We start from the raw sequence: 11,454 nt of genomic DNA, 5'->3' as shown, positions 1-11,454 counted from the left end.
CACTTTTACTCTCCATCCCACCTCCTTTAACCCTCTTCCTTTCCCCCATCCATTGCACTGGCACTCCTAGTAGTGGTTATTTGGGAGACAGTGCTTCTTTCCTTTAGATTTCCAAATGCATACTTCTCCCACTCCACCCTGCACCTTTATGGTCCCTTGTTCCACAACAGGAACAGATTTTGTGTCTTTACCCACATGGAAATTCAACAAATAATTTAGTTCAATTCAGTAAGTGCTAATTTATTGAGCTCTTACTATATGCTAGACACGAGGGACATAGAGATGAAAAGAGCCTGTTCCCTGCCCTCAGGGAGCCGAGGAAACAAGGGAAGAAGTTGTCTTCTACCTGGCTCTGACTCAAATTCTCTCCACTTTCTCTCTTTCTTTTCCCACATAAACCCAAGTCCCATGAGTAATTAACAAGATGAGTAATAGATCTTCACCCAGAAGGTACATCTTGCAAGCTTGGAAAGTTTAGCAAAAGTGGCTTTGTATAGTTTCCTTTTTTTTCTCTTTACACCTTTGAAAGGCTCTGAAGACACGGTAAATATAACTTTGAAAAAAGTAGCATCTTTCTGAGAGGCAGCTGGTATAGGAGAAGTGACTTGGGGGACTTGTCACCTGGGCTGATGTAGTCTTTTCTGGGTTTCTGCCTTTCAGTGATTACCTGCTCTTCTCTTTCTGTGTCTGCCCTTCAGCTCATCTGATTCTTTATCCTCCTTCTCCTCCCACTCCCTCCCAAGATGGAAATGAATCTTGGAAAGCTACGAAAGATGTAGGTAAAGGGAGGGAGGACACCTTCCACCTGCCAACCACAAAAACAGACTTCAGAGACAAAGTGAGGATCTCCCTGGCCATGTGATACTTCCATCTGGAGACCCTGCTTCTGAGTCGATGTATTTCAGAAGGCTTTCCTCATTCATCAGAAACCCACCATTTACCATCTTTACAGGAATGACCCAGGCTTGTCTATGTCACCTGATCTGCCACAATATCCTCACCCATGATCTCACTTAACTAACCCAAGGGCCTCCCATGTTCTGAAAAGCTCACCTCAGATTCTGGCCTGCCACAGAAAAGAATTAGCCTTTCATCCTCCCAGCCACTCTCTGGCATATTTATTGTTGTTCACTGATAAAATTATTGGCTACAAACTCAAGTCGAATGAGAAGATGCACACCCCCAAAGCTCTTTTCTCTTGACAAAAAGCCACCTCAGCCTTTTGCTACCACCCTGCATTTGTTTCGCTAAACTCCACATTCTGCTAATATCAATCATGTGAAGAGAGAGCTAAAGAGAGGAGAACAGAGCTGGGATAGCAAAGACACCAGGAAGGAGCGAGAAAAAGAGGGATGGCTGTGCCTCCCTTCTCTCAGAGATGAAAAAGAGGGAGCCACCCTCTACCCGGGCACTGGCCCAGGCTACTCTCTTGTAATGATGCCGCCCAGTGCTCCAGACACCACACCGGGATGTTTCTATCGGATTAAGGCACAGTGGAGAAACTTCATAAAAAGAATGAGTTTACTTTGGCTGGGCACGGAGGCTCATGCGTTGTGTAATCCCAACACTTTGGGAGGCCAAGGCGGTCAGATCACCTGAAATCAGGAGTTCGAGACTGGCCTGGTGAAACCCCATCTCTACTAAAAAGACAAAAATTATCCAGGCGTGGTGGTGTGTGCCTGTAGTCTCAGCTACTTGGGAAGCTGAGGCAGGAGAATTGCTTGAACCAGAGAGGCAGAGATTGCAGTGAGCCAAGATCGCACCACTGCACTCCAGCCTGGGCAACAGAGAGAGATTTTGTCTCAAAAAAAAAAAAAAAGAAAGTATGAGTTTTAAGAGAGTAGGAGAAACCTCACTCTCTCTCCTACTCCCACCTCTCATTCCCTGTTTTCTCCCCTCCAGTCCCAGACTCCCCAACTGCTAGAGTGATTAGGGGGCCTTCAGGGAGGCCTACTCTTCCTTTTCTTTCTTCTCGTTTTTCGACTCCTAACCCTACCCCTTACCACACTCTAGCCCTCTGCCTTTTACAGCCCTCTTTTATGGCTCACCCAAAAAAATTGCAGACATTCTTTTTGTTCTGTTACACCCCAAGAAAGAGAAAAAGAAGACATCTGGCAGGGCCGTCCCTCCCTGTGGCCCACTGCCCCTCCCACCTTCCGACAGCAAACCAGGAAACCGGAAGGAAGGAGTATGGACCGAGTTCCAGCCTGCTTCTGTGAAAGTGAACACCTTTTCCAGCTGAGAGGATTCATGTGAAATGCACAGTGTAAATAAACAGTTTTTCCTGAGGCCTGCAGGGTTCTAAAAATGCTATGACTATGCTCTGTGAATTGGCTGGACTATTTTCAATGGAATACAAGAGCAACTTAAAAGGCTTAGTTGCCTCCCTTCTCCAGGCTGTCTAGCCACCTTTATCTACTTGAATTTTTTTCCATGCCTCCCCTGCTTCCTGCAGACATGCTCCCCTCTGCTCTCCCAACACCGGCTCTCCAGAGGAAGTGGAACTGACATTAGGGATTCAGAAGCGTTTTACCAACCCCTTAGCCTCAGGTAGCCACATAAAGCCACACAGGAGGCGTGGAAAGAAGATGGTCCCTAGTACTTCCTACCATTGCATTGTTCTAGCTGCCCACACGCTTCCCTACCTATCATCCACAGGTCCACAGGAAGACCAGACACATCATCCTGTGGGCCCTAGTTCATGGATGCTTCCCATACTTCCCTGACAAACTCGAGAGGCCTATCAGGTCTGTTGCAGCAGCCAAACATAGGCACCTTAGACTCCAGCCTGCTGAAGGCCCCGGCCCCTGTGACACTGCACCCAGTCCACTCCCTGACCTGCCTCCTTAATGTGTTGTCTTGTCTGTCGAAGCTGCTGTTTCTCCTCAGTGGTTGCATTTACAATTCCAGACTGGAAAATTTCTTCTTCTATTGTTCCTCAATGAAGCAGTCTTTTTCCTCACTGCCTTCCCTTGCTAGTCAATTAACCTCATCTAACCCGATATCAGAGAAGAGCCAGCTGGTGGGGGGAAGAGCTTGGCCCCCTGGAGAACTAGAGAAAGAGGATGTGGTGCCAAAGTGCCCTTTCCTCCAACACCCCAAGGGGTCAGGCACAGACACGAGTCTTATTCCTCGCTCGTCCTCCCTAAAAAGGTACACATACCCAGGAACGTAATGTATTTCTTTAGTAAATTACCCCCATGCCACCATCATGACTCCCATTCCATCCACGACTCAGTGACCTGGCAAGAAACTGCCTTGGCCTCTGAGGTATGTGCCACAGGGCTGTTACGATGGGGCCTCCAGCGGGGCCTTCTAGGGTGGCCATGGTTCCCCCACGACTCCAGCCTCCAGCCAGGACACAGACAGTTTACTTCAAGAGCTGCATCATTCCCCAGCCTTCCTCTCTCTGCTCCCAGGAATCTGCCTTTGCAACACATTTGCTCCTATCCCCTGAGTCGCCTTCAGTGTCACCCTCAAGCCTTCCTGAGGCTCACTGACCCCCATCAGGCACCCCATCACAGAGTATCTTAGCCTGCCTGGAGTCACTCAGACTTCAGGCTCTGCCACCCACATCCCTCACCTATTGCCCTGGAAGGCCCCCTGAGGCCAAGGCCACACATCCATAAGCCTGCCAACATCCAAGGAGATATCTGCTGAGACCGCTAGACCCCAGAGCTGGCTAAGGCAGCCCCGCCCTGCCCGCTCTCCTCCCACTGGCCTGCCTACTATTTTAGCATTTGCATGAATTAACTATTTTATTTGTATATCATATTAACATACCTAACATATACTTTTAGGTTAAATATTCAGTGTGTTCACATTTTCTTTGAGGTTTAGTGTATATTATTAGTCTCCAGCTTTGTCTTCTCTGTGAAGAAATGAGCCTTATTTTCCTTTGAGAAAAATTCCTTTCAGCAGTAATGTATTTTTAGTATTAATTTTGTAAAACTGTAAAGACTGGATTCTGAAACCATTGGAAGGACAGGGAAGACAGGGGAGGGGACATTTTAGGAGTCTTCAAAAGGGGAACAGAGATGAAATGTGAGCTTCCAACAGCATTTTATTTCCTTTGCTAATGACCAGACATCTCTGTGTACAGCCTAACTCCTCACCCCACCCCCAAAATGACCCCTACACAGGTTAAAACTAGCGAATAACAAGGCTTTACACCCCAACTACTCAACCAAGAGAAGAGATCTGGGCCAGAGTGCAAGACCACAAAACAGAGGAAAGAGACAGGAGGTGAGATGGAGAAAGCCCTGCCCTACCTACAGTGACCAAAGAGTGGAGGAGGTGACCCCAGGGCTCTGCAAAGAATCCACTTCCACAAGACCAAGATAAGAACGGGTTGGGGAATCCAATAGAGCCAAACAGCTGACGGCAACGTTTAGTATCACACCAGGTTGCCAGCCAGTCAAAAGCCCCGTTGGCTCTAATTTTTTCACACCATCTTATTTTATTTGCTTTTAACCTTTGTTTCCCTGTAAAAGTTTGTTTTGAAAAATTCCAGTCTTGTCCTAGGCTGCTGTGGTGCAAAGGGGTGTGCTCACTCCCATGGCAATAATGCTGGCAGACAACTTTGCAGCCTCTTCCCTCCTGCCTGTTACGTGTATCTCATCAGAGGGGACTTTGGAGGAAGAACAGAGGGCTGGGATCAAGGAAGGGCAATAGTATAGGATGGGGAGTTTCTGCTTCCTTTGAATCTTACAACATATTAGAAGGTATTCCTCCCATCCCTAAATAGGAAAACAATTCACCCAAAACCTCACTCCTGAATCTTAAAAGCATCAAGTTCCAATTATGCCACAAGTAGAAGAAATAATTCAGGGTACTCAGATGGGGATCAGAAGTCTCATCTCATTTCTGGTGCCTAGAGACAGGCTTAACCATTACATAACACGACTACCCAAGGAGCAAAGTGACACAGAGACACTTCTTCAACCTCACCCTCAGGCATTCCCATTTTATTTTCATCACCTCTTCTATCCAGGCCTGTCCACCTTCCTCCATGCTCTTTTACCCTCTCTCAACCAGGCGACTGCAGCAGATTTGGAGAGAGTAAGGACTCACAATTCCTTCCTGCCTCCTACTCCTCATTTTCTCCCCTCCCCTCCTATTCCTGTGTTTGCCCACGTGGAAGGGAAAGTGGGCAGCTGGCAGTGTTTACCTCTCAGGAGTGCCCTCACATTGTCTAGGACCTAGTGCAAACCCCTTGTCTCGGAATCACTTCAACTTTTCATAAGCTGACGTACCTACTTTTTAGCAAGTAAGGGCACCACATGGAAGTTGGGCAAGTTCAGCTCAGGAATTGTGATGCTTGGGCTCTAAATCCTTGATGGAGGACACAAAGATCCCTGGAAAATGAGCATAATCATTTATGAAGAAAAGCAACAGAAGAGACGCAGAGGCGGCGTCACTGTTCAGTAGATCTGTCTTTCTGTCTCTGCATGTATCACCTTGGTTCGGTTTCTCCCCAACCCTGTCTCTCCTGTTCTTTCCCCCTCTCCTGCTCCCTGCTCCTCACTTTACTGCAAGACACGAGACAGGTGACAGGCCTAGGGGGCTGGGAAGGCCGGGAAGTTGAATCTCACAGAAAGTCCAGCTACAGAACACAACCCGGGAGGGGCAGAAGGAGGTAGAGGACTCATGCACCCACCTGCCGCCCTGCCACCAGCTGGGTTTCTCTGCCTGCCTGCCTTCTCCCCAACCTCCTCAGAGACTCCTGGTGACCATCAGACCCTGTCACCACTTCCCACCGGCAGAGGGAAGAACTAGGAGATAAAGTTCATGAAATCAGGGGATAACTAACTTCCAGTGTGTCAATAATTCCCTCCTCCTGGACATTTCCCATATTTGGAGTCACTAAAACAAGGCCACCGCACAAGAGAGTCGTTTACCCTTCCAAGCTGAAAACCCATGTTCTGTTGCATACAAGCTTCCACGCATGGAGATGGTTTAGTGGAAGTCAGTACCATAAATGAAAAAAGGCCATTTTCTGAAGCCCCAAACCCTAGATCCATTTTAATCACCCTTGGTGTTTTATTAGAATCATCTCAGGGGGAAATAGGAGCAAAAAGAGACATCCTTAGATGACCTGAAGAGTCAGCTCAATGGCCTGCCATCTCTCATGATTCTCCATCACACTCGTTTGCCTCTCTTGCCATCATCTGTTTATTTCCTATTCTCCATTCCTGACTCTGCCCATGACCCTGTCAGGCCTATTTGATTTCCTTCTGGGGGGAGGGGAGAGTACCTTTCCAGACTAGCAACAGTTGGCTTCAGGGCCCTGCTCAGTACCTGTGCCCTCCTTATCCAGGCCCTACTTTCCTCCCAGCCCCTTGCCTACGACCTTACACAGATTATCAGAAACACTTCTAGTCATTGACTATGAGTAAAATATCCACAATAATCAGAAACTAGCCCTCATTGAGGGCCAGTTTACCCTCACTCCCCACTACTGCGCTCCATCAGGTTCTCTCCACTGCAAGGCCAACAGCCTCTATCATGATGCTATTATCTCCACCTTAGCACCTCAACTGCGATGCCACAGTCCATGCCACCTCCCAGCATGCTAATGAGGAGACTCACTCCACTCCACTCCTATCCAATGGCTTGTTTAGCCCTCGATCCATGGAGACAAGAAATGAGAGCACCTTCCAGAAACCAACTTCCAAGCTTTGGCTCCCACAAGCACCCCACTGCCTAGCTCATCTGCCCCACCCAGATCTGAACACCATGAGCAAGATCATCAGGAGTTTCCTGGGAGCCTCAACAAAATTCTAAACAGTTTACATCAAATGGGTAGAAGTCAGTAAATGCAAGCCTTTCTTGAATCATGGAAGACTGTATAAATTTCCTTTGTAAATTAGGAGAACCATATTCAGTGGAAATAGAAATAGAAAAGACTTTGAAGATTTGGCAAGTAAGTTAACTAGCTCATTCCAGGGCTGTCTCTCGTAACCCTCTCGGTCCAGCCTCAGCCTCTGCTGTCACTGATCTCTCCATCTTGTCTCTGCCTTCTTCTCTGTGTCTCCCCTCTCTCTGGCCTACCTTATCTTCCCCTTTCCCTACTTGCTTTTCCCCCAGACATTAGAGAAGAGAGTTCCTTAGGTCGTAGGCTAGTCCAGATGGCTTTGCATTTCAACTGTTGCTCAAAGAGAGCTTGTTGGTTCCCCACAGATACATATTTAAGTATAATTTGGGGAATCAAAAGCACTCTTTGTTCTTCCTTCAACATCACCTTCTCTTAGCTACCTCAGAGCTGCGCAGTCTGCACTCCTCCCAACAAATGCCAGTCATTCAATAACTTGCTAAAAAGAGAGCACACACTAGTGAGGGTAGGAAGGTCAAGGGAAATGGGGTATTGACATCAGGAGTTTCATTTTTTCTGTTCAGAACTTGTATGAACTGTACTATGCACTCTCTATTTAGGAGCCTCAGTTGGTACACACCCTGCTTGTCAAATAGAAAATTTAGAAGAGCCTTTTCCTCTCTTCCCTCAGAAATGTGTGGTCCCTGAGTCAGTTGACATTTATGGAAATGATTGTTGGGAATTTCCAATAGAGTCTTGAATCTCATCACCATTCCCTTTTCCCAAGAGAGACAACTAGAGGGGCTCCTCCCCACGACCCCACTCCAGCAATCACAACAACGGTTATGTATAACGTACACGGTTCACCCAGGGCCTAACCATGCCACAACCCATTCTACTTCTCACCTGTTCCCTCCTCTTTCACCTCACTTCTAACAGGCTCTATCAAAGACACTTGCAAGGGCAGCCTCTCCCCATTCCTACTTCCCATCCTTTGGGTTTCCAGCTGCAGAACATACCAGCACCCTCTCTTTAGTTCAATTCTTCCCTCTCATTCCCCCAATGGAGGAGTGGCTTCTGCAATTCTCATAATCACAGTGGGGAGAGAAACAGACAACTAGAATGGCCTATTTTCCTGGCACTCTTTTAGTTCTCCACTCACTGCCTCCTACTGCCTTTGAACTACCAGACTTAACCCCTCCCCTCCCCTCCCAAAGGGAGCAATAATAATAGCTAGCACTTACTGAGTGACAACTATGTACCAAGCATGGTTTGCTCAGCTTTTCTGGGACTCCAGCTCTCAGTCCTTGTGACACTCTCTCTCCTTTGTCAAACTTTCCATCTCTCAACTCCCTGTCTCATCTCTCTTTATCTCCAACTCCATCTTCTAACCAGTTATGGGGTGATCCACTGTCATTCTTCCAGGGACCCCATCTTATGTGACTACACCCTTCAGGGATGGGCCACTCCTTTTATCTGACCATCACTAGCTACTCTCAGGAATTATCTCATGGTCCAGGCTACCGTTTTCACCATCCAAGCCAGCTCTTACCACAACCACTGCCTCATCACCCCCATTGCCAGTTTAGCCCCGATTCTTGGACCTTAAGAGTCCCCAGAAGTGACCCCATCCTTTTCCCCAGGTCCCAGAACCTATCCAGGCCCCAAGAATTGCCACAGCATTTCACACAGGTTACAAGAACTGCAATAAGCACTTTTGACTCCAGTCTTCTGCTGCCTGACTCCTCTGTCCCCATTCCTGGCCATCTTTCCCTCCCTCCTGCCCACTCACTTGCCCACCAACTGTTTAGCAAAGCAAAACCCCCTTTATTAAGTGATTCATTCAATACGACACTCTTATTTTCTCTTGAAGGGTTCGTTTGTACTTTTAGAGCCCCAAATGCATTCTTTCTTTGGGGCCGAAAATTGCTTTACACCCTTTACTGAGAAGACGCTGGATTTTGAGTGTGAAAAATGGCTGAATCAACTTTGGAAAAAAATAAAACCGTTACCCCAGGGTCTCGCGAAGCAAGAACTGACTAGTAACTGTCACCACGCTTCCAAGGCTCATCATTCATTGGGCTATTGACCTGTCAATCACTTCTGCTAGGCCAATGAGCAGCAATCCCTGACACAAACGGAGGTTGGAGGACAGGCCAATCGCTCCCGGCTATTTGAGCCACTGGAGAAGTTCCTGATGCCCATACCACCTGGTCTCACTGCCAGGGCCTGGGCGTCACAGGCATGGGGAATGAGGAGGGGACAGTAGCGTCAGCCTAGACCCACACGCAGGTTACAGCCTTTGGACGGGGAAGGGGAAAAGGCTTAGCACCTACTAATGGATTCTATTAATAGTAGTAGGGCTAGGTAGGCTGCACGGGCTGTATTCTGCCCCCACGCTTACCGTTCCCTCACTCTGTGACCCTGGGCGAGTCTCTTCCTCATCCTGGGGCTCAGTTGCCTTTTCATAAGGTGAGGGTTGATTCCCCATGATCTTTCGACTCCTTTGCTTTTGGATATTTTGGAAGACGCCCTGCCTCAAGAACGGGAGAACCCAGATTATCCACAGGCTAGTTAATTGTGAACGTCAGGGAAAGGACCAGGGTACAGAAGCACTTCCAGGATCCAGAGCCAGGAGGATGCTCAAAAGGAAAGAAGGAGAGATGCCCTTCGGCCAAAGGGAGAACTTGGAGGGTGAAGGGAAGTGGTTGCTTACCAGAAAGGCCTCTGAGTGTGAACTCAAAAAATAAAGGATGACCGAGCGTGGAGGCTCATGCCTGTAATCCCAGCACTTTGGGAGGCCAAGGCGGGCAGATCACTTGAGGACAGGAGTTAGAGACCAGCCTGGCCAATATGGAGAGACCCTGTCTCTACTAAAAATACAAAGATTAGTCAGGTGTGGTGGCGGGCGCCTGTAATCCCAGCTACTTAGCTACTCGGGAGGCTGAGGCATGAGAATCGCTTGAACTCGGGAGGTGGAGGCTGCAGTGAGCCGAGATTGCACCACTGCACTTCAGCCTAGGTGATAGAGTGAGACCCTGTCTTAAAAAAAAAAAAAAAAAAAAAATAGAGGAAACATTTTGGTCCACTGTCCACTCAAACAGGGTTAGGCGGAGAGGAAAAAGCTATTGAGAATGAAGAATGTCCTTTAACCCCACTTATGGATTGTTCTGATTCTTTCCTGAGTTTCCTGATAAAAGGTCCTTTCGAAACATTCTCTTCTCACCAAGTTGAACGGAGATGTGTTCCCATAGTAAGAGTGAGGGCCCTGCATTTGCTGCCCTCGGTTTTCCCAACCAACACCAAGGCCTCCCCCCGTACCCCATTCATACGCCTCAGAAGCTGACAATGACTGTTGGACTTTTCCAGTGAATACCAGAACACCATTTCCTGCAGCCTGAAAAGAAGACAGTATAATTATTTGGCAGCGAGAGGTGAGCATGGGTAAGGAGGGCGGAACTCTTTCACTCACACCCACCCCTCCTCCTCTCTCCTTTCCTTTTCCCCAGATTCTTTCTCCCCAGCCCTTCCCTCCTCCCACCTCCTGAATCTAGCCCAGGCCACCAAAATTTTTTCTGCATTTCAGTCCCTCCCCAGAAGACCTGTTCCCTAGCACTGGTTCATCGTTGTCTGCTCCACTGAGAAATAACCGGCTCCCAGAAAGTTTGAGGAATTGATTTGCAGAAAGAGGGCACCAAATCAGTTTAGAGGCAGGGTCTGTAATCAGTAGAGTTGGCAAATGCCATTTCCCTGATCCACTGGGTATCTGAATACTTGTCATAGGCCCTTGAAAGCTCATCAACTGTGGATATGTAATAAGCTTGTCCAGGACCAAAAGTGCCTCTTGCTGCTTAAATGTCTACCAAAAAGATTCCACTTGTCAAAGCACCTGCCTCCCTGCATTGACTTATTTTACCCTCTGTCTCCTTTTTCTCACTTTCACATTGTTCTCCTCGTTGTCTCTTTTGCTGTGCCCTTCTCTCTCTCTGGTTCGATTTCTTTTTTCCAGGCCAAGCAAGAAACCAGAGACATGGTGATGGCAGTGGCCCCAAGGAGGAGCTTTAAACCTGAGCACCACTCACAGGGGGCAGACCACCCTCCCGGCGCCAGTGCAAACGAATGTCGGCCCCCACCCAGGTCCTCAAGTGCTTTCCCAGTCATGCCCCAGCTGCCAGGTTTGTTCTCCAGGCCTACTACAGATGGGTTCCCCTGACTCCACTCCCAACACCCTCCAATGATTAGAACCACCGACTCCTCCCTCCCTTGCCTGCCTCCATGGCAGGCCCCTGCAGAAACCAAACATAGTCACCTTAGACTCTGGCATACTGAGACCAGGGCTTGATCCTGGACCCCTTGCCTGCCTGGCAATTTATCGTTTAATAAAAATATTGTTAAAGAATATTCATGCGTCTCAAATATGTGTATTGTTTCAGAATGTAGCATCAAATTACATCCCCCCTTCTTTCTCCCTTTTTTCCCCATTGTATCTTTTCTGGGATTACAATGACAAGGAGAGGCTGAGAATGAAGGTAAATTTGGGGAAAGTGCAACAATCTCCATTTCTCAGAAGAAAACGACAGTAAACTGTGCTATACACTTAAGGGCAAGGTGTTTGGGAGTGTAGATGTCCCTGTTCCCAC

The 11,454-nt window shown here is 48.0% G+C and overlaps 1 long non-coding RNA gene across 1 annotated transcript; it reads left to right on the top strand.

Annotated features, from left to right (window-relative positions):
* The first annotated feature begins 8,956 nt into the window (after window positions 1-8,956).
* LOC140713343 (uncharacterized) lies at window positions 8,957-11,217 on the top strand. Its single transcript, XR_012095362.1, has 3 exons — window positions 8,957-9,106; window positions 10,154-10,248; window positions 10,824-11,217. It is a non-coding gene; the product is annotated as an uncharacterized lncRNA (long non-coding RNA).
* Window positions 11,218-11,454: the final 237 nt, after the last annotated feature.

Source organism: Chlorocebus sabaeus, chromosome 1 (assembly GCF_047675955.1).
Source record: "Chlorocebus sabaeus isolate Y175 chromosome 1, mChlSab1.0.hap1, whole genome shotgun sequence".
Lineage (NCBI taxonomy): Eukaryota > Metazoa > Chordata > Mammalia > Primates > Cercopithecidae > Chlorocebus > Chlorocebus sabaeus.
This window is presented reverse-complemented; position numbering and strand designations above follow the sequence as displayed.